Genomic DNA, 27,762 nt, shown 5'->3' with positions numbered 1-27,762 from the left:
TGATCCAAACAGTGTCTGCACATGTGAATAAATGAATAATTTAAAAAAATGGGTAACACCTACTTTGAAGGAGTATTGCAGGGATTAAATGAGAATGCTAGTAAAGCACTTGGCCCATAGTTGGTATATGGTAATTTTTGCAACAAATATTGCCTTGTTTACTTCCTCCCTTCACATTACTGATTTTAGTGTTTGTCTTATGCCTAATATATGTCTTATTTTTAAAAATTTTTTTGTACTTGGAGGCCAAGAAGCTGTGACCTACTTGGTTTATACTATTAGAAAAAAAAATTTAAGAGTTTATGATTGCTAGACCTATATTTGTAGATTTTTTTTGTGTTTATGAAAGTCATAGTTTTTCTTTGATAAAATATATATAACAACATTTATCATCTTAACCATTTTTTATAGTGAAAACATTATATTATAACATGGTTTTCCAAATCAAAATTAAAATTTAATTTTGAACATTGTTTAAATTCTACATGTATACTTTTGAGAATCTAAGCTACACATTTAACACATTTAATATATTTTACTCATATTTCAGACCTGTAAACACCAACAATCTATTAATATAGCTGTTACTGCAGAACAAATTTGGCTAGAGGTCTAAGGTTGCTTTTAAATTCACTTTAAGAGAACCAGTCATTAACAATTATTTTTGTAATGTATTCACAAACACTTGATACAATTTAGTTATGTTAAAACAAGTATTTTGTTTAAAAATGAATGTGTATTAAAGTAGTTTAACTGATGGCCTAGGTTTTTTTCCAATCTGTTATTAAACAGCCTGTGTTTTGGCAATATCCAAGTCTACTTTTCATTTTTAAGTGTACAGCTAAATAGCATCAAGTACATTCACACTGTGGTGCAACTGTGGCTATATTTTTCAGCCTTAGTTTCGGTAGAGTATTTGAAAATTTATTGCATATGCTGTTTTCTTGCTCATATATAGCAGAAGGTTTTCAGTGGCAGACAACAGAAATATTAGAGCTATTTTAATTATAAGGGATTTATTAAGGAATAATAGTTTATTGGATCTTTGAGGGAACAGAAGAAGTAGACTGTAAGCCTGGGATTCTAGGAATAATTCTTAGAACCACACTTTTCAGTTGTCTTTCTAAGGGAACTCCAGCTGTTTCTGGTCTTAGAGTCATTACCCGTTTAAGTTTGGGAGCTACTGAATGAAGAATTTTGTCTTTGCTGCTGGCCAGAGGAACCATCACCTAGTCTGCCATCATTGCTAGATGTATTTGTTTGGTTTCTATCTCACCTTGTTTCTTTTCTCTTAGTCTTCTAGAAATGTTTGAGTTTGTGTAATCTAGGAATCTGCAGATCCCAGTTGCAAGGGTATCTAGTTCAAAATATTCTTTAACTTTCTAGCCACTGTTGTGTTGTATGACATGCTAGAATGGGGTTGACTGAGTGTTGAAAACAAATCTGTATTTGCTATAGCTTTCAAAAAGAAAGAGGCTGTGGTACATATAGATTTAACACTTCTGTTTTCTTAAAAGAGAAAATCATCTCAAGAGCTGGAAGTGAAAATGTCAGTCCAGTAGTGTTGATAGGAGATGAGTTCTGTGTTAAAGAAGAAGAAATACTGTGTGGGGATGGCCCAATTTTTATAGCATTATAAAAGTCCTAATGGACCTTTATTTAGTATACAGTGAATGAATTTAATTTATTAGTATATTACTAATTTAGTTTATTGGTATTTGTTTATTAATATGTCACTATCATGTCAACTTCACGGTTTTGCCTTAGAATATAAAGATATGACATTCCTGTTGGCTACTATGTTTTCTTGTTTTTGGTAATTAGAAAAAAATGTGTATACTCTTGTTGAAGTGATGTCTTAAAACCTGGACCCATGCGAAATTTTTGTAATGTAAATAATTTGTATTGTTTTGAGTGTGTTCATGGTGGGGTTGAAGCTCAGGTGGTATTGAGGTATGCTTAAAGCTATCCATAAAGGATAGTGTAAAATTCGAAGATTATTACCTATTTTCACTGTTGTTTAGACTGTTACTATCAAATAGAAGTACTGAATTGATCATATTAGCCATATAAAAGGATAATATGTGGTTTACTCTTTCTTCAGTTTCATAGTGTTAGCAAATACCAGAATTTTAGATGTGTCTTATAGCTAATATGGGCATTTTAAAGTTTTAATATAACTAGTGAACTGTGGTTTCAAAGTAAGTTTGTTTTTTTTTTTTTTTTTTTTTTTTGCAGTACTGGGGTTTGAATTCAGGGCCTCTTGCTTGCTAGGCAGGCAAGCACTTGAACCACTTCTCCAGCCCTGTTTTGTGTTGGGTATTTTCAAGATAGTGTCTCATGAACTATTTGCCTGCTGGCTTTGAACTGTGATCCTCCTGATCTCTGCTTTCTGAGTAGCTAGGTGAAGGCATGAATCATTGGCACCTGACTTAATGTAGACTTTTAGTTCTCCAAGGTATATTTGTGCCTGTGTAAAAACATACACACAAACACACACCCATGTGGATGTTTACATACAATGTAAATTTTCATTTGCCTCATTTTGTAAATTGCATTTGTGACAGTTCTGGTAGTATAGTTTGCCTTGTGAATAACCAGGAGGCCTGATACTCTTTCAGTAAAACTGTGTCATAGGTGTGATTCAAGCAGTTTTATTAGCAACATATGGAGTATGAAGGAGTCACAGAGGGGAGTGTGGAGTGTAAGGGTGCTGGTCTGTCTTTTTTGGCATGTAATTATATCATTCTTCATGCATGCTGTTATTTGTTGCTGCCTAGGGAATATAGAAAAATAACATCTACTCTAGTGAAACAAAAAATCTGAATAAATTATAATTATTGAGTTTATAGAGAATTGTTAAAATGAAAGATGTATTTTTCAATACCTAGATTTTGTTTGACATTAAATTTTCTTCAATCAACCTTTTAAATTAAAACTCAGGTTTTCAATAACTGCAGTATTTGAATCAACTTTATACAATAGACACATTACTGAGTTTCATAGATGGGGAAGAAATTTGTTTCTTTTTCTTTCCTTAATGTATGCTCTATTAATTAGTTTTACTAAGTATTTATTAATTTTCTTTACAGTTATTTGTAGCATTTAAATGATTACAGTATGCTGATTGCTTTAGTAGGTGCTACACAGAGAACAATAGCAGACACAGCCTGTGGGCTTAGGGAATTTATTTCTATAAAAGCATTCCCATGTAGATGATGTTTAAATAGTGAATGGTAGGAATGATGCTCACACCTATCAGCAAAGTGGTTGCCTGTGGGAAAGAGGGTGGAAAGTGGGATCAGGGAGGGGTTCACAGTAGCTTCAGTTTTAAGCTATTTGTTTCTTGAACTTCTCTTTCAGCTAAGATTTATTGTTAGGCACTTTTAAACAAGATTGAGGCAAAGGTAGTGAAATAGTTTCATATTCCTTTCCTGCAATTATTACCAACAGGTAAGGATTGAGAGAACCACAGAGGCAAGTAGAATGCATTCTGGAAAGAGTACTGCAGGAAAAGGTACTGAAGTATTTTTCAGATTTCATACCAGTTATGCTCATTACCTTAAGTCTTAGGTTAATGTAATAATTTACACTATTGTATATTTTGAAATATTTAAAAATTTTGTAGTTGATTTCTGTTTTTATGTAGGAAAGTTACTGGTAGGCAAAAATTTCTTACTTTAGATTTACATTTACCTTTTATTCTCTGAGATGCAGGCCTTCAAAATGGGTAATTCTTAAAGCATTTGATACCCAAATGACTAATCTGGTTATTTCTATACTAGCAAATAATCAGTAAGCCAAGCGGTTTCAGTATTTAGATTGTAGTGATTAAGAAAATATGTTTCTTTCTAGAGTGTGAACAGAGTCATATTTCAAGTACTTTTCAGATGTATGTGACTACTGTTATATTTTATGATACAGTGACTCTGTCAGCTCTTTCCAGAGAGTTACTTTGTAGCTTTGACCAAACGTCTTGAAACTGTATTTAGCCTCCCTGTGAAAATCAAGTTGGAAGGTTTAGTTATCCTATAGGAAAAATAAATATATTTGGAGAGTTTAGTTTACTTGGAAAAAAATTAGAACTGTATAATGGTGAAGATGATTTTAGACGAGAAATATTTGAATATTTGTAGTCTTTACTTAGAGAAAGTCAACTCTGCTAAAAGACATATACATAAATACTAGTAATCTCGAATTTATTATTTATGTAAATTTCTATGTCATCAAATCTTTACAAAGATAAATATAGGTTAACTGATTTGAGTTTAACTGTTGTTATCTTTTCTTGGGTAGACTACTTTATAAACAAAGCAGGAGTCCTAACCAAGAAGATGATTAAGATTTAATTATATTGACATTTACAGCTAAGTATATCTATTAAAGTTCAGAGAAAGTTGAAATAATAAGGTGGTATTATAATAATATTTATGGGTATAAAGAGAGTGCATAGATTAATTGAAATAATCCATCTATACTATAAAATAATGATTAATAGATTGTTGTATTTGTGAAGCTCTATGCATATGTGTGTAGTCATATTGTTTTACAAGTAAAATTATATTTCTTACATTTTATCATCATAATTGGTTTGCAAGTAAGTGGGATACATGAGTTTCTCTAAATGAAGAGATTGAGCTTAGTAATTAAATACTTTTTCCTTGGGTGAGTTGAACTAAGACCAGGATTTGTAACTTTTAGTTTAGTGCTCTTTGTCCTGGAACTTACTCAGAATCAAGGACATTTGGATTTTTCTGGCCCACGGCATGTTTTCTTTGGACATTTTGTTTTCATTGCCTAGAAAACAAAAAGAGCCAATTCTATAAAATCAGTTTGTTGTAATTGGTGCTTTTGACCATAGATTTGGGAGTTAAGAAGTATAAATCTTAACCCAAAGGAAATTTTTGTATACTATTATATAGTGCAACATTTTACAGTGCAAAAAATATAATTTTATATGAGCCACATTTGTGAAATTAGAGACGATCGTAGTGATTGACATATAAATATCACATTTCCTTCCTTCCTTTTCCCCTTTGGACATCTTCCTCAATCAAACTAGTTCCAGAAAGCCTTAAGATTCTTAACAGAGTTTTACTCAACTTCTATCATTATGGTTTTTAGATTTATTATTTTAAAATGATGTATTTTGGAAATTTATTATACTTTTTGTTTTTCACAGTACTGGGCTTTGAACTCAATACCTTTTGATTGCTAGGCAGGTGCTCTACCACTTGAGTCATGCCTCTAACCATTTTTTACTTTTAGTTTATTTTTCAGATAAGGTCTCTTGCTTTTGTCTGGGCCTAGCTTTGAAGCACAATCTTCCCATGTCTGCCTCCCACATAGCTGGGATTACAGGTATATTACACTTAAATTTAATTAAAAGTTACTAAGTATTTAGATAGGTATCAGTATATATTATACATGTCTTGCTTAAATATACATGAGAATTAAGAAAACACAATTGTATCTAGTTACTCTTTATAGTTGTGTAATTAATTCACATACACAAAAGGTGCCATTAATTGTTTATAAGTCTTAGGTAATTCAGGCTGCTATAATAAACATACCATTAGCTGCGTAGCTTAAATTACAGGTATTTATTTCTTAAGTTTTGGGGGCTGGGAAGTCCAAGATCAGGATGCTGGCAGATCTTTTGGGTGATGAGGGCTCAGCTCATTTTGTGGTTTGTAGATAGCCACCATCTCCATATATTTTCATATATCAAGGAGCCAAGAGGATGCAAAATCTATTGAGCCTGGTTTACAAAGACAGTAATCCCATTCATGAGTGCTTCTCTTAGAGTACCCAAGTACCACCCAGTTACCCCACATTCAAATATGATCATATTGGGTATTAGGCTTCAACATGTGAATTTTTTAGGATGCAAACATTCAGTCCAAGGTACTGTAATAGTTAATATAAATAAGAGTTATTTAAATTCCTTATTTATGACATGTAAGTTGATTGTAGTGAAAAGCATAGATTACTCTTAGGGCTACCTCACTTATGTCTCTTTCTGTCTCTTGTCTCTGTCTCTCCCTCCCTCCCTCTCCCTCTCCCTCTCCCTCTCCTTCTCCTTCTCTCTCTCTCTGTCCACCTCCCTTTTTTTGTCTTTCAATTACAGCAAATTAAAGTTCCATGTATTTTATTATTTATATATCTCTTTTGGAAGATTTTGCAACACCAAAGACCTGTTTCTCCTGTGGAAGTGCTATAAATCCTAAGAAGCTTTTTTGAGATAAAATTTGTCCCTTTTCAGCTATTAAATGTGCTTTTCTCTTACCTGTGAATTTCACCTTCGGTTTATTGGCAACTGCCTTTTTGTGTTAGGATCATAGAATTATGATTAACTCCTTGCAAATCTGGCTTTGGTCCATCTCTGTACTGGAATTGTATACTCTTAAAGGTCACTGGTGACCACATTCTGACTGGATGTAATTTTTTTTTCTCAGTTCTCGATCTCCTTGACATACTAATGCCATATGACCTTCCCTTTTCAGTTACATGAACAATTTCCCTTGGGTTTTTGATTTGAATGCTACTGCCCACTCTTTTTCCTGTAATACCTGTCTTCTAGGTATTGGAGTGGGTTTTGTCCTTTTCCTTTGCCTAGGCATTTACTTACTGCATTTTGAGTGTTATAACTTTAGTTCTGCTTTGCATTTGAGTCATAAATGAGTTAAAATATTTGTCATAACTCTGATGGGTATTGCTGGCAATTCTAAGAGCTTCATTTCATATCATTGCCAATCACCCAAAATCTAGTCTTCCTTTTTCATGTTTTTAGGGAGATGTCCTTTCACCTCAAATCCTTCAGCTACTGTTATCTTTTGAATCTCAGAATATGCTTTAAAGAAACATGCTTGTAAAACCCTTGTTCCTTCCTATTATTGCTTATACTCTCTCTTCAACAAAATTAGAGATAAGGGCAAAATATTTTCTGCTGGGTATTAAGGGGTGGGGGGGAGAGGGAAGGGGCAGAGTGGGTGGTAAGGGAGGGGGTGGGGGCAGGGGGGAGAAATGACCCAAGCATTGTATGCACATATGAATAATAAAAAAATAAAAATTAAAAAAAAAGAAAAAAGAAACATGCTTGTAAGACATTGACTTCTTTTTATTTAGTGCCCATATGCAATGTCCCTTAACTCTTCATGTCTTTAATGTCATTGAATCATGCTTGTGTCTTAAAATTTGCCCCATCCTCTTCATTCCCTTCTGTTTATATTTTATAATTTTTGAAACACCTTTACATACATCTTTTATAAAATTATTGATGCGATACATTTGTGAAATATGTAAGGTAGAGTTTATTATCCCAATTTTCAGGTGAGGTATTAGGATCTGAGAGAAGTGACTTGCATGAGATTTCATTGTTGGTTAAGAGACCAGTCATTACTAAAGCCAAGGTAACACAATTTTAAGACTATATAGTACCTGTGCCCCAAACAAGTGACTTTTCTAATTTCCTATTAAGAAATCTTTCAGCCTCCATTCCTCTCCTTTAATTCACTTTACTCATATTGCTAGATTCATGCTCCTAAAACCACATAAGCAGCTACTCTAGGCGGTGCAATGCCTCTGTTACAGTGTTAGATATTGTTTAATCCTCCAACTACTGTGTAGAGATATTGTTACAATTGTAGATAAGGAAAATTTTATATATAAGGAAACTGAGACTTACAGATGTGAAATAACTTACTCATCATTAGTTGTGATGGGTTGGGTATGGTTGGTGGGGATTCAAATCTATACTGTTAATTCTTTTTACAAGTACATTCTGCCCCTTATCAAATTCTTAATGTTACTCCTCTTTCTAAGGACTTACTATAACTTTCTTTTGCCCACCTAGTCCCATTTATACCCCTTTGTTAACCTTTCAAGACCATCAGTAGTTTGCTGATAACTCTTTTTTCTGTCATTTTTCTCAGTAACCCTCTGTTGTTGACCTTGTTTTCTTCTCACGTAGACCATATGGATCCCTGCTTTCTCCCCTTCTTAATTCATGGTGTTTTTTCCCTGTAATGAATTTTTGTACCTCAATTTCTTTACATATCCCTAGCCAGTTCATTGCCTTCTCATTCCAGCAGTTTGTGACCACATAGAGCATACAGGGTATCATGCTAGGAACTGTGAATATAGATGAATTCATAGGTCTTGGTAGGGAGGTGAGCAGTTTATGGGAGGAGTCAGACTGAATTTCCCCACTCTTATTTGAAAGCTGTGGTAAGGAGAGGTGTGCACAGGTTGCTATGGTAGCACTCAGAAGATGAGATTAATTTTACCCGCATGATAGGGAAGATGTGACAGAATAACTGACATTTAAGCTATAGCTTTAAAGGAGGAGGAGGTCTTTATATGGAGAACAGTGGGAGGAGAGAATTTTGAAAAAAGGAAATGCTACATGTATAGTATAGGAAAAGGGAATCACAAGTATGTATACCACGTGATATGGTGTGAACATTAAAGGGATTTGTTGCAGGACTATGCAGAGTGATAATGTGACTGCCAGTGGACTTCAGTGATTAGCTCTCCCTTGGTAGAGTCATCCCTGCCTAGTATTTGTTACATGTTTGGACACCTGGGAGTGGTGGGACTTCTCTCAGTAGTGGGCTGTCATTAACCATGCTTTTAGGAATTGACAAATGGATGTCTGTATCTATATGTTTATGTTTATGTGTTTTTCACTTCGTTAACTTTCAATAAGAAATACAACTGTCAAGCAGATTGGATTGCTTGATTTTCATAGGCTTCTTGGGAATTCACCTTATTAATATGAAGGTCAGTTGATTGAGAAACATAGCTGTCCAGGTGACCTAGCATTTCTGACCAGTATACTCTCTTGCTGTTGGCGAGACAAATGGGAAACCACATACCAGAGACCTCTGTTGATCATGGACAGAAATCCAGGAGGGATATGTGTTTAAGAAATATTTCTTGGCTGAGTTAACTTCCGACCATTTTATCCACTATATGAATATATTTGCCAAGGAAACCATATTATTCAGGTCAGCTTAGCCAATATTTTTTCTCCTGTCGCTTAGTTTGATCTTGTCAACATTTGTCTAGGTAGCTTCTCCATTTCTTTTGCTGGCCAGCCCTTTCACCACCCTGTCACCTGCCTTCTGATTGATTCAGTCTCCCTTTAGATATGTTAAATACTATGTTTAGTTACAGAGACATCTAAGAGCTGGAAAGGGATGCAGGGGAGGATTTTCATATTTCTGTTTTGATTGATTTTGTTTTAATTTTAAGTTCAGTTCCTTTATTTTCAGTTACATGGGACTGAAATAAGGGAATGGTGAATGACTCCATGAAGCTAAGAATGTGAGATTTATTGGTGGTTGGATATGGGAAATAAGGATAGAAAGGAAAATTGGGGCCAGGTTGTAAAGGGTCTTGTATGTGAAGAGTTTGAATTTCATAGTACCTTTAGTCAGTTCTCTCTCCCCTAGTAGTATCTTTTCAACTTTAAAATATTTGTTATTACTAGTATCAAACTATTTATATTCTAGTATAGAACATATGATACTGACTCTGGACCCTTAAGGTAATCTTATTTAGATCCTTTGTGTTTTGATAAAAAAAATTAGTAATGTTACTGTCTGCATTTTAAGCATGAGGTACAGGAACCTCAAGAGCTTAAGTTCTGCTTTTGACTCTTATCTTGCTTCTTAGTTCAGACTATCTCCACAACGTCTTCTCTTACCCGTAAGTTATTTTAAACAAGGTATTACTTTTTATATTATTATGTAATGGTTTATTTTTATAATACTATGTAATATTTCTATCATGGTGCTTACATTGTATACAAGAATAGCTCTCGTTAATTGTCATGTATCTGTCTCTTTTCTTTCTAGGTAGCTTGCCAGTTCTTTATTTTTAGGTGAATTTCATATCTATTTCTTTTGCCTCATAAACTGCCTAGACCAATTGCATTTTAGGTAATACATAGGCAATAGAATACCATTTTTAAAGCTAGACGATATCTTAATCTAGTCTAGTATATTCATTTTTTAGACGAAGAAACTGAGATTCAGAATAGCCATAATTTGTCATAAAGCAATGATCAGAGTAGAGCGACGATTAGAAGCCAGGTACAGTAATACCAGGTCCACATACATACTTTTGTTTCCTAATTTAGCTTTGTGATATATTCCATAAGGATTAAAGACACCCTTAAAGGTTACCTTTAAGGTAACCTGTATCAGTGTACAGTATCCCGTATCCAGAACCACCACATTGAAATTTAAATTAGCAGTATTTCTAGTTAGTTTTAGGAACAGTACAATTTTTTTTCAATCCATCTCTGCAAATGAAATTTATTTATTTATTTATTCATTTATTCACACGTGCATACATTGTTTGGGTCATTTCTCTCCCCTGTCCCTGCCCAATCCTCACCCCCCTTACCCCCTCATTTCCAGGCAGAACCTATTCTGTCCTTATCTCTAATTTTGTTGAAGAGAAGACATAAGCATAATAAGAAAGACAAAGCGTTTTTGCTACTTTGAGTTAGGGATAGCTACAGAGAAAATACTAGCATTGCTTCCATGTACAAATGTGTTACAACCCAAGTTGATTCATCTTTAACTGATCTTTACACTGGTTCCTGATCCCCTTCTCGTGTTGACCTCTGTCACTTTAAGGTTTCTTTATTAGTTCCTCTGGAGTGGGGACATCAAACGCTTTCATGTTTTGGGTTTATTACCTATCCCCATAACTCCCGTATGTGCTCTCCCCTTGTTATGCAGCCCAAGTCCAACAACATTGCTATATTTGCCCTAGATCTAAAGTCTGCATTTGAGGGAGAACATAAGATTTTTGGTTTTCTGAGCATGACTAACCTCACTCAGAATGATGTTTACCAGTTCCATCCATTTACATGGAATGATAAGATTTCATTCTTGTACATGGCTGAATAAAATTCCATTGTGTACAAGTACCACATTTTCTTGATCCATTCGTCAATAGTGGGGCATCTTAGTTGTTTCCGTAACTTGGCTATTGTGAATAGTGGTGCAGTAAACATGGGTGTGCAGGTGCCTCTGGAGTAACCTGTGTCGTATTCCTTTGGGTATATCCCCAGGAGTGGGATTGATGGATCATATGGCAGGTCTATGTTTAGATTTTTTAAGAGGCCTCCATATTTTTTTTCCAGAGTGGTTGCACTAGCTTGCATTCCCACCAGCAGTGTACCAGGGGTCCTTTTTCTCCATATTCTCGCCAACACCTGTTGTTTGTGGTGTTTTTGATGATGGCTATTCGAACAGGGGTGAGGTGGAATCTTAGTGTGGTTTTGATTTGCATTTCCTTTATGGATACAGATGGTGAGCATTTTTTTTGTGTTTTGGCCATTTGAATTTCTTCTTTTGAGACAGTTCTGTTTAGTTCAGTTGCCCATTTCTTTATTGGTTTGTTGACTTTGGGAGAGTTTAGTTTCTTAAGTTCCCTGTATATTGTGGTTAACAGTCCTTTGTCTGGTGTATAGCTGGCAAATATTTTCTCCCACTCTGTAGGTGGTCTCTTCAGTTTAGAGACCATTTCTTTTGTTGTGGAGAAGCTTTTTAATTTTATGAAATCCCATTTGTCCATCCTTTCTCTTAGTTGCTGAGCTGCTGGGGTTCTATTGTGAAAGTCCTTTCCTATACCTATTACTTCCAGAGTATTCCCTGCTCTTTCCTGTACTAACTTCAGAGTTTTGGGTCTGATATTAAGGTCCTTGATCAAATTTGAGTTGATACTAGTACGGGGTGATAAACACGGATCTAGTTTCAGTTTTTTGCAGACGGATAACCACTTTTCCCAGCAACATTTGTTGAAGAGGCTGTCTTTTCTCCATTGAATATTTTTGGCACCTGTGTCAAATATAAGGTGAGTATAGTTGTGTGGTTTCATATTCACGTCCTCTGTTCTGTTCCACTGGTCTTCATGTCTGTTTTTGTGCCAGTACTGTGCTGTTTTTATTGCCGTTGCTTTGTAATATAGTTTGAAGTCGGGTATTGTGATACCTCCAGCATTGCTCTTTTTGCTGAGTACTGCCTTGGCTATTCATGGTCTCGTGTGTTTCCAAATGAACTTTAGGGCAGATTTTTCAATCTCTGTGATGAAAGTCAATGGGATTTTGATGGGAATTGCATTAAACATGTAGATTACTTTTGGGAGTATAGCCATTTTTACTATGTTGATTCTACCAATCCATGAGCACCGGAGATCTCTCCACCTTCTGTAGTCTTTCTCGATCTCTTTCTTCAGGGGTTTGTAGTTCTCCTTGTAGAGGTCATTCACATCCTTTGTTAAGTTTACTCCTAGGTATTTGATTTTTTTTTTTTTTGAGGCTATTGTGAATGGAATTGTTTGCATATATTCCTTCTCAGTTTGTTTGCAGTTGGTGTATAGAAAAGCTAATGATTTTTGTAAGTTGATTTTGTATCCTGCCATGCTGCTATAGCTGTTCATGGTGTCTAGGAGTTTTTGGTAGAGTTTTTTGGGTCTTTAAGGTATAGGATCATATCGTCTGCAAATAGGGATATTTTGACAGTTTGTTTACCTATCTGTGTTCCTTTTATTTCTTCTTGTTGCCTAATTGCTCGGGCTAGAAATTCCAGTACTGTGTTGAATAGGAGTGGGGATAGTGGGCATCCTTGTCTCGTTCCTGATTTTAGGGGAAATGGTTTCAGTTTTTTACCATTAAGTATGAGGTTGGCTGTAGGTTTGTCATATATAGGCTTTGCAATGCTGAGGTACTTTCCTTCTATTCCTAGTTTTCTTAGAGTTTTTGTCACGAAGTAGTGTTGGATCTTGTCGAAGGCTTTTTCTGCATCTGTTGAGATGATCAGGTGGTTTTTGTCCTTGCTTCTATTAATGTGCCATATTACATTTGTAGATTTGCGTATGTCGAACCACCCCTCCATCCCTGGGATGAAGCTGACTTGGTCATGGTGGATGATCTTTCTGATGTGTTGTTGGATTTGGTTTGTCGTTATTTTATTGAGGAATTTTGCATCGATGTTCATTAAGGAGATTGGCCTATAGTTCTCCTTTTTGGGGGTGTCTTTGTCTGGTTTTGGGATGAGTGTAATACTGGCTTCATAAAATGAGTTGGGCAGTGTTCCTTCCCTTTCTATTTCGTGGAACAGTTTAAGGAGAGTTGGTATTAGTTCTTCTTTAAAGGTCTGATAGAATTCAGCAGAGAATCCATCAGGTCCTGGACTTTTCTTTTTTGGGAGATTCTTTATTGCTGCGTCAATTGCATTTTTTTATTATAGATCTGTTTAGGTGATTAATATCCTCTTGGTTCAGTTTTGGATGGTCATAAGTATCTAGAAACCTGCCATTTCTTGAAGATTTTCAAATTTAGTTTCTCAAAGTAGTCTCTGATGATTTCCTGGGCTTCCATGGTGTTTGTTGTTATCTCCCCTTTTGCATTTCTGACTTTAGTGATTTGGGTTTTTTCTCTCCTCTTTTTAGTCAGGTTTGCAGTGGGTCTGTCAATCTTACTTATTTTTTCAAAGAACCAGCTTTTTGTTTCATTGATTTTTGTATGTTTTTTTTTTGTTGTTGTTTCTATTTCATTGTTTTCGGCCCTTATTTTTATTATTGCTCTCCTTCTGCTTCTATTTGGTTTTGCTTGTTCTTGTTTTTCTAGGAGTTTGAGATGTAGCATTAGGTCATTGATTTGAGATCTTTCTGACCTTTTAATATATGCACTCATGGCTATAAACTTTCCTCTCAGGACTGCCTTTGCTGTGTCCCATAGGTTCCGGTAGGTCGTGTTTTCATTTTCATTAACTTCCAGGAACCTTTTAATTTTCTCTTTTATTTCATCAATGACCCATTGATCACTGAGCAATGTGCTGTTCAGCTTTCAACTATTCACATGTTTTTTACTGTTGTTTTTGTTGTTGGGTTCTAGTTTTAATGCATTGTGATTAGATAGAATGCATTGGATTATTTCTACTTTCTTGTATTTGCTGAGGCTTGCTTTGTGCCCTAAGATATGATCAATTTTGGAGAAGGTTCCATGGGCTGCTGAGAAGAATGTATATCATGCAGAAGTTGGATGAAATATTCTGTAGACATCAGCTAGGTCCGTGTGATCTATTGTGTGATTTAGTTCTAGAATTTCTTCATTGATTTTTTTGTTTTAATGATCTATCTGTTGGTGATAGGAGGGTATTAAAGTCTCCCTCTACCAGTCTGTTGGAGTCTATATATGTTTTCAGGTCCTTCAGAGTATGTTTGATGAAACTGGGTGCATTGACGTTGGGTGCATATAGGTTGATAATTGTTATTTCCTTTTGGTGTATTTCCCCTTTTATTAGTATGGAGTGTCCTTCTTTATGTAGTTTGATCAATGTAAGTTTGAAGTCTACTTTATTTGATATAAGTATCGCAACCCTTGCCTGTTTTCGCGGGCCGTGGCTTGGTAAATCTTCTTCAAGCCTGTCATCCTAAGCCAGTGCTTGTTTCTGTCGATGAGATGGGTCTCCTGTAAGCAACAGATTGTTGGATCTTCCTTTTTAATCCAATTTACCAAATGGTGTCTTTTGATGGGGGAATTAAGTCCGTTAACATTAAGTGTTAGTATTGATAGGTATGTGGTGATTCCTGTCATTTAGTTGTCTTAGTTGTTTGAGGGTTTGATTGTGTGTAGTAAATCACTGTTACTCTCTACTTCCTTGCTTTTTCTTTTCCTGCAGTTTGGTACTGACTGCTCTTTCATGGTTATGTTACATTTCACTTCTGTGTGTGGAATCCCTTGAAGAATCTTTTTCAGTGGTGGCTTTGTGGTCATATATTGTTTTAGTTTCTGCTTATCATGGAAGACTTTTATTGCTCCATCTATTTTGAATGATAGTTTTGCTGGGTAGAGTATCCTAGGGTTGAAGTTATTTTCATTCAGTGCCTGGAATACCTCCCTCCCTGCTCTTCTTGGTTTTCATGTTTCCATTGAGAAATCTGCTGTGATTTTGATGGGTTTACCTTTGTATGTTACTTGTTTTTTCTCTCTTACAGCCTTCACTATTGTTTTCTATTCTCTGTGCTTGTCGCTTTAATAATGTGTCGTGGGGTAGTTCTATTTTGGTCCAGTCTGTTTGGTGTCCTGGAGGCCTCCTGTACCTGAATGGTCATAGTTTTCTCTAGATTTGGGAAATTTTCTGTTATTATTTTGTTGACTATATTACAAATTCCTTTTACTTACACCTCTTGTCCTTCAATGCCTATGATTCTCAGGTTTGTTCTTTTGATGGAGTCGTTGAGTTCTTGCATATTCCTTTCACAGGTCTTGAGTTGTGTGACTAATAGCTCTTCAGTTTTTCCTTTAATTTCCATTTCATCTTCAAGTTTTGATATTCTGTCTTCTGCTTGTTCTAGTCTGCTGGAGTGGCCTTCCATTGTGTTTTGTGTTTCTGTTTTGTTCTTCTTTTTTCTGAAGTTTTCCATATCATGGGTCACTTCCTCTTTAACATGTCAATTTTCATCCTTCATTTATTTATCTGTATTTATGGTGTTCTTTGTTTCACTTTGGTATTTATTTTGGGCTCCTATGAGTTCATTTATTTGTTTCGGTGTCTTTTCAGATTCTCTATTTTTGTTGTCTTGGAATTTCTTGAGTGCCTCTGGTATGTTTTGGTTGACCATGTCTGGTAGCATCTCCATGAAATTCTTATTGATTACTTGCAGGATTTCTTCTTTCAGAATGTTCTTGTGGGCTTCATTGGGTTCCTTGGCATAGTTTATCTTCGTTTTGTTGGTGTCTCTGTCTGAGTATCTGTTTTCTTCATTTCCCTCTGAATCCTGTGCTGATTTATTTTTTGGGGGAAAATTGGTTCCATCTCTTTTTCTTCTCCCTGTCATTCCACTGGTCCTGTTTCTGTCCCTGGTCCATGTGTAATTTAATATTAGCTAACTTACAATAGTAAAATTAACAAAACCATGAAACAAGGAGATAAAAGAAGAAGCAAATGTAAGAGGAAAAAAATGTAGAACTAAAGAAATCAACCATTAGAGATGGTGGAGAATGAAACATTGAACAAGACAAAGAAACACTTAAAGAAAAGAAAGAAAAGAAAGAAAAAACAAAAAAGAAAAAGAAATCCCCAGTTCAGGAACAGTACAGATTCAGCCTTGGTAGTTCTGGTGTTACTCCTTTAGCATCCAGTCCTCTTTGTCTGCATCTACTAGACAGGTGTGGAGCCGTCGTTGGTGATGCTGGAGCCCTCCTGTGTTGCGTGGCAGCCAGTGTGCTGGCAGGTGGTGGTCTCAAAGGTGCGTGCCGGGTGGTGGCCCACCTGTTCTTTCTGTGTATCTTGATGTGGATAAGTCTTCAATGGGCTAGGTGTTCAGTGTGCCATAGTTTCAGCTTTCCCTTGTGCTTTACCTCAGCCAAGTGTCTCTGCAAGGTCTCTGATTTCTGGAGCTTACGCTGTCTGCATTTGTGTCCCAGTCACCATTTTGGATCCTCTACCAAGAGTACAATTTTGAAAGTTTTAGAGCTTACTGGGTCATGTGAAAAAACAGTGAAAGAGGTACATAAGGAGCTCATATATTAAAAACTTGCTGTATTTCTAACAAGGAAGGTATAGGTGCTGTCCATGCATTATGTCACAATTTCTGTGACAGATTTTAATTATTTTGCTGATGAGGAAATGAAGAATTAAAGGAATCTTCCAACTAGAACTAGATGTGCCCAGGTCTACATGAGTACAAGGGCTGTTCTCTTTCATTTGTGTTTCATTTGTAGAGCCTGGGTCAAAGCCTTTTAGAACCGTAACTTTAATTGTTTGTACCATAGTTGACTTCCTGGTGAGTAGTCCAGCAGCCCTGTCCCATGGTCTGTTGCAGTGGTGCTCAGTGCTGGTGCCAAACATTAGAGGTGGTACCTAACTCACGAAGTAATCTCACAGTTTCTAACGATGGTTTATGGCTCATTTTTCTTTGTTATTGTTTTCATTTCCATTCTGTTGGAGAACAGCACTGTTACAAACAGGTCTCATTCTTACATCTACTGACAACCTCACTTTTAGCTTATTAATGCTTCTCTTCTCTTTTTTCCTCCACCCTTTATACTTGGTATCAAGAGAAAATTGGATGTTGGTTGCTAATATCAAAAGTACTTGAATGAATTAGCTTCATTAACCCCCAATTCTATATTTATGTTATGAAGAATCATGGTGTTGTTGTGGGGAGAAGGTATTGCATAATCACATTGTCTTCCAGGAAAATATGTTTTGAAAGTGACAAAATATATGCAGTTCATAACTTATGTAAAGCTTATCATTCGTATTTGTAAAATCTCTGTTTTGCTGTTAAAGGGACTTCAACTTTCAAGGAAAGGTTTAAAAATACTTTTGAATCTTTCCCTTAAGAGCTTTTAACACTGTATAAATAGTACAGTTTTTAGCATTTCCTTTTCACATACCTGCAGTTTGCATCATCTTTGAGAATGTTTACCATTTTCAAGTAAGCATATGTGAAGTCTCAGCTAACAAATGTCATTAAATATGTGGGTTTAAAAAGGCAACTGGGGAAATTATATTTAACCTTTTAAAGGAGTTTCTATCTTGACTTTCCCCTAATTCAGAGCAAAAATAGATACAAACCAATGATATTTATCAATGTGCGTGTGTGTGTGTGTGTGTGTGTGTGTGAATGTATTCCTGTATATACACACATGTATTTCTTTAAGTTTTGTCAGTGATCATTTTCATTTAAGTAATATCTTCTTTTCTTTTGAAATTTATAGTATTTCTGGTAAATAGATTACTCTGGTTATTTCTGTCACTTTGCTTTTTCAGTTAAATTCTTAGGGATTGTCTCTTAAAGGAATAGCATAGTGAGGAATTAGAACTGTGGCATTTGATTGAATGTGTTCATAGGGAAAAATATGCTAAGAAGGCATGAAAATTTGCCTCTTATGCCAAAAAATCCACTAGACTATTAGGCTGTACAGAGTGAGGTAACTCAAGGGAATATCTGGAGTTGGTAGGTATTGGATAACAAGTAATCAGAGTGAGAAGGAATAGTCTTTCCTAGAATGAGAAATATGGCTCATTTTCCAAGTAGAAGAGCTCTGCTCTGTACCACTATGTTGACATGCTGTTTTTATTTATTTAGATTTTGTTTTTTGTAAAAGATGGTCTTTTAACTTAAAATCCCATGTCTACTATGTTGCAAAAAATTTAGTGTTCACCAAGTATGAATTAAATGTTTAAATTTTATTGTGCTTATTTTGTGTTTATTTCTGTAGATTTAAAGTTTTATATGGTCAGTGTCTTTTCTTAGAATAGTATGTATTTTATAATTATCTAGTACACACTTTCTCTTATGAATGTGAGGTCTCTCAAGATGTTTAAGACAATTTAATGCCTGTTTTATCTTTTGTGCATTGGGCACTGGTTACTGATTGAATAAAAGATTGGATGAATAATTAAGTAAACACAGAAATATTAGGAGACATACGTGATTTACCACTCTGGGATCAGAATCATTTCAGTGATGCTTCCTGATGACATTCTTTTTTTTTTTTTTTGCACTCTTCCACTTTAGCCATAGCCCTTTTTGGTCTGGTTATTTTGGAGATAGGATCTTGCTTTTTGCCCATATCTGCCTCGACTGCAATCTTCCTATTTTAAGCTTCCCATTGTCCTGGGATGATAGGCATAGCATAGGTCACCATGCCCACCATTTCTTACATTGAGATGCAGTCTTGCGAACATCTTTTCTGTCTGGTTTGAATTGGACTGGTGATCCTCCTGATCTTAGCCTCTTGCAGGTTGGAATGATAGATAGGCATCATCATCATGCCCAGCTATTGGTTAAGATGGGATCTCTCAAACTCCTTGCCCAGGGTAGTCATGAACTTTGATACTTCCAATCTCAGCCTCCTAAGAAGCTAGAATACAGGCATAACCAACAGGCTGCCTTACCACATTCTTAAGGTATAGAATTGTATTAAATCTACAGGCAGTAGGAAGAGGATGAAGAAACTTAAATACATTCTGCTACACGTAAATAATGTTAATTTGGAACATTAAACAGTTTTTTCCTCACTCCTTCCCACATACCCACACCCACACCTTCATATGCCTCCATACATAAATATGTTTATAGATATGCAAATAAGAAAACAATGATAAAGACAGGATAATACTACATGTTACTTTCATTTAAATGAATGTAATATTACTTGATTTTAACAGAAGTAAGTGAAATTAAAGTAGACTCAAAGAATTAAAGAAATTCAAATGGTCTTTTATAGTAAGAAATTCTTAAGTGATTTCACTAAGGTTGAATGAAAATTATGGAAAATATTAAGGGATTAGGAGAATTGTATTTAAAAAACAACTATTAGTTTATTTCCTGCTATGCAAAGTAAGCTAGTATATTTTTTTCTCACCTTCTGATTTTTATTAAACTTGTACTTTGTTAAGCTCTGCAACATTTGCATTCTATTTTATAATTAACTTTCGAAGTTATTTAGTTATAGTTTTGTATTTAAGCACTTTTTGTGCTTACTTACTACCAACACTTTTTTAATGTCATGGTAAACATTCTTGAGAATTGATCCATTAAAAAATTTCATTCTGGCAAACTTATGCTTCTACATAAGTACAGCACTTCTTTTAGAATAAAGTTCTTCAGTCAATAGACTGGGATACACTGAATCCATAGAATCAAATCAAGTTTGGTATATACAAATTGATTATAAAATAACATTTTGCATTTTAGTTCAGGAGTAATCCTTGAAATGTAAGAGTATTATCTTCTTTTAGATGTGTATTTTGAAAACCTTGGTGGATTATTTGTGCCCGTGTAGTAAAACCTTAGAACATCTGGTCACTCTTAAAGAGTCAGGACTAAATGCAGTGGGGTCCATGGGGTAAAAGTCCAGTGATCATCTCTAGAACATTCAGAGGCTATTAGAAATGCCCTTGCTAGTGTACCTGGTAGCATCCACTGACTACAGTCCTGTGTTTGGAAGAACAGAAAAAGTTAGAAACCAGTTTCTTTGGGTTACCTATATAGGCTATGGAAGCAATTCTTCCTAGTTTTCACCTCTTAAAATATATTGTACTTTTGCAGTCTCCTTTTCTTTGCATTTGATCAATGGGAGTAACATTAAAGCATCCTTGCATATTAATCATACCCAGTGAAAATGGCTTCTCTGTGTAAAGATCCATTTGTTCAGAGGACAAAGATCCTGTTCTTTCTCCATCCTGAAATAAAGTAAGTACTTACTTACTCAATACATATCTCCATTTCTTCATTCTTTTTATTTTGGTGTATATTTTGGCTGCCTAAATTTAATTATCAGATATTTTTCTGGTTTGGTGTTTTCTTTATGTCAGTATCTCTGTATATATATATATATATACATATACATATATATATATATATATATGTATATGTATCTTTCTATATATTTATACACTATTAGAGCTAGTGGATGACATATATATAACAGTTTAATGCTTTAAACTGTTTGTAGGTTGCTTATAAACTTTACAGATAATTTGGTTGGGCATTGCATAATTGGATTTCAACATTCTTCTGAAGAAATTGCCAAACCATATCCAGATAATGTTGATTGCTGCTATAGAAAAGGATAAGGACAGAGCTGATTTTCCTGTTTGGATGCCTACAAAAATCATATTTATGTTCAGTCTCTTCTAAATTTTAAAATCCCACAAGAATATATGTTTGTATTAATTTCATTGAATTTAATTTTCCTGGGAGACTTTAAGAATGTATTCTATGCCCCCACCAAGAAAAAGTTGTCTTTATTATATTTTTGCCTTTTTTTCTTCCTGTTCTATTTGTTCCCTTTTCTTTTATAAGAAAAATTGGTTTGTCTCCTCTATTTTTCTCCTTTCTACCTTAGTCCCCTTTTTATGGTGATCTCAACAGGTTTTAAAATTCTGTATTTGTTCTTATATAGAGAGTATCTCAACCATTTTCACTTTCTTAACTTTCTTCTTTTCAGAAGTTTCTCTATTGGCATTGGGAACATAATCTTTTGAAGCCATCATTGTAAAACCTAGAATTTTGACAATAAGAACTGCTACTCAATATGGGAAGTTTTGTTGAGTTTCTCATAAAAGCATATACTATAAACTTCTCTTGAAGAAAGATACTTTTCAAGAGACCTGACCTGTCTTGAAGGAAAAGTGAATACTTTTGTTTCTTTGATCAAAAAACCATTACATTACATTTCCATATTAATCTGCACATTCAAGATCTAACTTTATTTTGGAAAGAACTTATATAATTGATTAAAAATAATTAATGGACTTTGTTTTTTAGAGCAGTTTCATGTTAATAGCAAAATGGAGTAGAACGTACAGAGCCATCCCTTTTCCAATCTTCTTCCTCATCATTCCCTACCAGAATAGTGTTTTTTTTTTTTTTTTTAATATCATTTAGCCAACATTTATCCATCATTATGAACACTGGGCCCTAGTTTAGATTATTGCCTCTTTTTGTGACACAGTCTGTAGCTTTGACAATAATATAATACATGTATCTACACTTTTTTTATTCATTATTTATATATGCACACATTGTTTGGGTCATTTTTCCCCCGTGCCCCCTCCCTCTCCTTCCACCCCCCTTGCTTCTAGGCAGAACCTGTTCTGCCCTTTCCTCCCATTTTGTTGAAGAGAAGATACAAGCAATAATAAAGACAAAGTGTTTTTGCTAGTTGAGATAAGGATAGCTATACAGAGAGATTCCTAGCATTGCTTCCATGCACAAGTGTGTTACAATCTTGATTCATGTTTACCTGACCTTTTCACTAGTTCCTGATCACTTTCCCATATTAACCTCTGTTGCTTTAAGGTTTCTGTATTCTGTATTAGATCACTTTCCCATATTAACCTCTGTTGCTTTAAGGTTTCTGTCCCCCCTGCAGTGGGGACATCAAACACTTTTAAGTTTTGGGTTTTCTACCTATTCCCATACTTCCTGTATGTGCTCTCCCTTTAGTGTGTGACCCAAGTCCAACAACATTGCTGCATTTGTCCTAGATCTAAAGTCTGCATATGAGAGAGAACATATGATTTTTGGTTTTCTGAGCCTGTCTACTCTTACTGTACCATATAGAATGGCTTCACTGTCCTCAAAGTCCTGTTTGCCCTATTCACTCTTCTTTCCCTCCTTCAGAATTCCTGGCAACCACTGATCTTTTTTACTGTCTCCATAGTTTTGCCTTTTCCAGATTGTTACATAGTTGAAATCATTTAGTATGTAAACTTTTCAAATGGGCTTCTTTTACTACTAGTATGGGTTCCTGTATGTGTTTTTGAGGCTTGATAGCTCATTTCTTTTAGTACTAAATAATATTCCATTGTATGGATATACCACACTTTGTTTTTATGTTAACTTTCCAGAGGGAATTTTGGCTGCCTCCAAGTTTTGGTAATTCTGAATAATGCTACTATAAACATTTATGTGAAGGTTTTTTTATGTTGACATAAATTTTCAGTTCATTTGAATAAGTACCAAGAAGCATATTTGCTGGTCTGTATGGTAAGAGTATGTTTAATTTTGTAAGAAAACTAAAAAACTGTCTTCAACACAGATATATCATGTTTCAGTTTTGCCAAAATAAATTGAATCCCTGTTGCTTCATATTCTCTTCAGTATTTGGTGTTGTCAATGATTTAGGTTTTGGCTGCTCTGATAAGTAGGTAATGGTGTCTCCTTGGTTTAACTTGCATTTCTTATATGTAAGATGGTTGCACATCTTTTCATATGCTTATTTGCAGTATGTTTATAATTTTTGCTGAGGTGTCTGAGATTTTTATTGGCCATTTTCAATTGGTTGCTTCCTACCATTGAATTCAATTGGTTGCTTCCTACCATTGAATTGTAAATATTTTCTTCCACTCTATCGTTTGCCTTTTTATTCTCTTCACAGAAATTTTTGTTTTTCCTTTTTGATGGGACTGGGGTTTGAACTCAGTGCTTTGCACTTGCAAGGCAGGTGTCCCACTGCTGGAGCCACACCTCCAGTTCATTTTGGTCTGGCTATTTTGGAGATGTGGTTCTCACAAACTATTTGCCTGGGCTGGCCTCGAACCATGATCCTCCTGATCTCAGTCTTTTAAGTGGGTAGGATTATAGGCATGAGCCATAGATGCCAAGCTCTTGACAGTGTCTTTTACAGAGCAGAAGTTTGTAATTTTATTGAAGTTCAGTTTTTCAGTTTCTGTTTTGAAGTGTGAAATAATATGTCATGGTATTTTAAAAACTAAATACAGCATTGATAATCATTTTAGTAAAATTTGCCTGTAATAGAAACAAGGCCATAATATAAAAAGTGTACACTTACATAGTAGCTCATTTTATAGGTTCATGTTAACTATTTAATTTCTGTTAGAGAATTTATAACTTTCAAATATAAAATGCTAGTTTAAATGTGATTATGAAAAAGACTATTAATCTTAACGAATATTGCCTCATATGAGATGTAACAGTACTTATTTTTTCAAGCCTGTTGATTTTTTTAGTATTAACAAATCACTACTTATCTGAAGTATTTCATGGTCTAAATAAATATATAAAAAGTATCTTGTAAAACAAACTGAGTTAAAATGTTAATAAATACATGACACATTGTTTTGCCTTAGTGACTAATTCTGGAGAAGCGACTAACCTGTAATGAAAGGTAATATGAGCTAAGTACAGTGTGGGTGGCAGTGCCTGGAGCTCAGTAAGGAGCTTAGTGTAATTGGTGACAGTAACCTTATACTGTCACACAACTTGTTTTTACTCATAATATCTTTAATCTTCTAGGACAGAAACACAAATTTTAATAAAAGACCTTAGGAAATTAAAATGATTATTAGCTAAGATCAACTGATAGTTTTAAATATTACTTTTATTCAAGTCTAACTTACTTATAATAAACTACCCATTTTAAGTGGGCAGTATGATGAGTTTTGACAAAATTGTACACCTATATAACAATCATCACAGTTATAATTTGGGACATTGTCATTACGCTTACCCAAGAAAGTTCCTCTGTGCCAGTGCTCTCCTGTCATCTCTGCTTCTAGGAAATTGTTGATCTACTTTCTATATTATAGATTGTTTTGCATTTTCTAGAATTTTTAGGAGTGTATTTCACTTAATACAAAAGATATGTTCTTGAAAAATCAATGGAAATTGAATTTTTGTAAAATTTTATTACATTAAAATTTCTGACTGGATAAAATTCAGTTAGTATTCTTAACATTTTTGGTTTTAAAATTTTTTTGTGTTATCTTCTCAATAATTTCAGTCTGTATTGCATGTAAGTTAATATGCAAAGGCAACAGATGATATTATTTTGTGGAACAAGATACCCTTTTGTAATTATCTGTCTCTTTGTTTTTAAAGTTGATAAACAATTTAAGAAATAAAAGATGCAAGTCCTATTGCATCTTAAGTCTTTAACTCCTTCCTTTTGCCATATAATTGTCACTCAGTAGACAGTTTAACCTCACTCTATAAAAGGCCATTTGCCCATTCTTATGCCCTCTTGCTCAGACCTCTTGAGATGGGATACTGAGCTGGATAAAATAGCTCTTTACTTCATAGCATTCTGTTCTTTTTGACTCCTCTTACTCATGCATGGTCTATTCTAAAACCATGCCAAAAAGTAGCAGTTAATCTCATGGATAAAATGTTAGAATCCTTTTATGAGTTCTTATCAAGTTTACTGAACATTTACTCTCATAATGGAGTAAAAAGGAAAGAGTTAAAAATCCTTTGTGTACAAGAATGGAGTTTTCTGGTTTGCCCAGAAAATTTGTTTTTTAATTTGTGTTGCATCATTTATTAGTCATTTTGAAACTAGTTCTAAATAAAAGCCAAATATTATGAAAGTCATATTTGCTCCACTAAACATTTAAATTTCTAGTTCATTTGAATGTGCAAGTATAAACTCAAAGTGGATTAAGGACCTTAATATCAGGCCTGTAACCTTGAAGCTCATACAGGGAATACACTGGAAACAATAGGCATAGGCAAGGACTTCCTTAGTAGAACTCACATGGCTCAGCAACTAAGAGTAAGGATGGACAAATGGGACTGCATGAAATTAAAAAGCTTCTGCACAACAACAACAACAACAAAAAAGGTCTCTAAATTGAAGAGGCCACCCACAGAATGGGAGAAAAATCTGCCAGCTATACATCAGATAAGGAATTGATAACCAGAACATACAGGGAACGCAAAAACTAAACTCCCCCTAAATCAATGGCCCAATGAACTGAACAGAGCTTTTTCAAAGGAAGTCCAGATGGCTAAGAAACACTCGAAAAAATGCTCACCATCCTTGCCTATAAAGGAAAATCAGAACCACATTAAGATTCCGTCTCATTCCTGTTAGAATGGCTACCATCAAGAACACAAACAACAACAAATGTGGGTGAGAATGCAGGAAAAAGTAACTCTCATATACTGCTCATGGGAATGCAAGCTAGTACAATTCCTATGGAAAATAGTATGGAGGTTCTTCAAAAAAGAGACCTGCCATATGATCCATCAATACAACTCCTAGGGATATACCCGAAGGAATGTGAGTCAGGTTACAGAAAAAGTACCTGCATGAGGTAGCTCATGCTTGTAATCCTAGTGACCCAGGAGGCAGAGATCAGGAGGATCATGGTTCGAAGCCAGCCTGGGCAAATAGTTAACGAGGCCCTGTCTCGAAAAAACCCATCACAGAAAAGGGCTGGTGGAGTGACTCAAGGAGTAGGCCCTGAGTTCAAATTCCAGTACCACAAAAAAAAAAAGAAAAAAGAAAAGTACCTTGATACTCATGTTTATTGTAGCACAATTCACAATAGCTAAGCTATAGAAACAGCCAAGATGCCCCACTATTGATGAATGGATTAAGAAAATGTGGTATCTATACACAATGGAATTTTACCCAGTCACAAATTAGAATGAAATTTTGTCATTTGCAGGTAAATGGGTGGAACTGGAGAACATCTTAAGTGAAGTTAGCCAGGCTCAGAAGGCCAAAAGCCACATGTTCTCTCTCATATGCAGATTATAGACCCAAAACAAATGCAGCAATATTATGGGACAAGGTCACGCTAAGGGGAGTTCGCTCATGGGAGGGATAGGGCAAGGGAAGGAAACTAAAAACTTGAATGTGATTAATGTGCTCTCTGTACAGGAATGAATGTAGAAATCTTAAATTGGCTGGGGCCACCATGGGAAGGGGACTAGGGAGGAGTGAAGAGGAATAGAGGAGAAGAACCATTTGGGGTTGTAATACGTGTATGCATGGAAATATCACAAGGAGATTCCCTGTGTAGCTACCTTTATTTCAAACTAGCAAAAACATCATGTTTTTCTTTTTATCTTTTATCCTTTTGCTTCTACAAAATAGAACAGGAGGCAGAACAGGTCCTGGGGGGTGGGGATTGGCAACAATGGAAGGGGGGAGGTGGCGGGGAAAGGAGGTAGAAGGATGAATTATATGCAGATAATGTGTACACATGTATGTAAATGCAAAAATGATGCCTGTTAAAACTGTTCCAGGAATCAGGAGAGGGGGTGAATTCAAGTATGAAATACTTGGTACGTTGTAAGAACCTTTGTAAATACCACAATGTGCCCCCATCCAGTACAACAATAAAGAAAAAGAAAAAAAGAAAGTCCTATACTCACATAGACAAATAATCCTGATTTTAATTTATTTATGGTACAATACAAACCTTGTTAGTACTCCATCTTTTCCCCGTTCAAGTTTAAAATAATCTTTGCTTGAGTGATTTCACAATTTCCTCATTTCTGGGATTGTCTTTAGAAGTCCAAGTATATATTCCATTCAACCTGTACTGATGTTCCTTGATTTAAGATGAGGCTATATCCCAGTAAGTGCATCAAAATTGAAATTATTGCAAGTTGAAGGTGCATTTAATGCACCTAACCTGCTGAACATCACTGGTTACCAACCCAGTACATGGTAGAGGAGGACCGATTCTTGCCTTCCTCTTCACATGGCTGACTGGGAGCTGTGGCTCACTGCCATTGTCCAGCATCACCAGAGAGTATCAAACTGTTTATTGCTATCTTGGGTAAGGATCCAAATTCAAAATTTGAAGTATGGTTTTTACTGAATGTATATCAATATTGCACCACTGTAAGGTTGAGAAATCATTGTCAAACCATCATAAATCAAACCATTGTAAACCAGGACCGTCTGGACCATGATGGATTAGATATGATCCACTCTTCCTCAGTTTAAATCAAATACAAGCACAGAAATAAACAATTACTTGTGTCACAAAGCAGATTATACTAGTCTAGTGTCCTAATAGTCTCATACACAAAGTACAGTACACTGGAGGAATTGATCATGGCTTAGACATCATGAGGTGATGCTATTTAAGTATGACCACAACAAATGGGTTGTATTAAAATTTTTAAGTATTTTTTCTGTTTGTGAAGTATACTTTACAAAGAGAAAAAGAAAAATTCCAAGATCATCATAAATATTTTCATGTGTTTGCCAATTTTTGTTCTTTAGTTGTTTTTGATCTGTCAGTTCTCCATGTCATCATATATTTTCTGCATCGTCATTTTAATGAGTATACATAGTCATATTATGTAGATATAATTTATTTAACCAATAACTTAGTGCTGAATATAGTGTTCTGATTTTTACCATTATTAAAAACACTGTCAACATCCTCATCAACATAGTGAATCTTTTAAATTCTTTTCCCCAAGTAATATATTCACCTGTTTTAA

The 27,762-nt window shown here is 35.0% G+C and overlaps 1 protein-coding gene across 13 annotated transcripts in view; it reads left to right on the top strand.

Annotated features, from left to right (window-relative positions):
- Positions 1 to 27,762, top strand: part of Gtdc1 (glycosyltransferase like domain containing 1) — a 428,360-nt gene that overhangs the window by 42,725 nt on the left and 357,873 nt on the right. For 6 of the 13 annotated variants that reach the window (XM_074070676.1, XM_074070677.1, XM_074070685.1 and 3 more), the window contains exons 2-3: positions 3,454 to 3,517; positions 5,269 to 5,361. The exons of 3 other annotated variants lie outside the window; for them this stretch is intronic. The gene's annotated coding sequence lies outside the window, so the exon portion shown is untranslated. Of the gene's footprint in view, positions 1 to 3,453; positions 3,518 to 5,268; positions 5,362 to 10,550; positions 11,878 to 27,762 lie in introns of those variants that run through there. 4 more of the 13 variants (XM_074070681.1, XM_074070675.1, XM_074070683.1 and 1 more) reach the window with 3 other exon arrangements.

This window comes from Castor canadensis, chromosome 4 (assembly GCF_047511655.1).
Source record: "Castor canadensis chromosome 4, mCasCan1.hap1v2, whole genome shotgun sequence".
NCBI classification, from domain to species: Eukaryota; Metazoa; Chordata; class Mammalia; order Rodentia; family Castoridae; genus Castor; species Castor canadensis.
The sequence above is the reverse complement of the archived record's forward strand: the minus strand, read 5'-3'. Positions and strand labels throughout refer to the sequence as shown.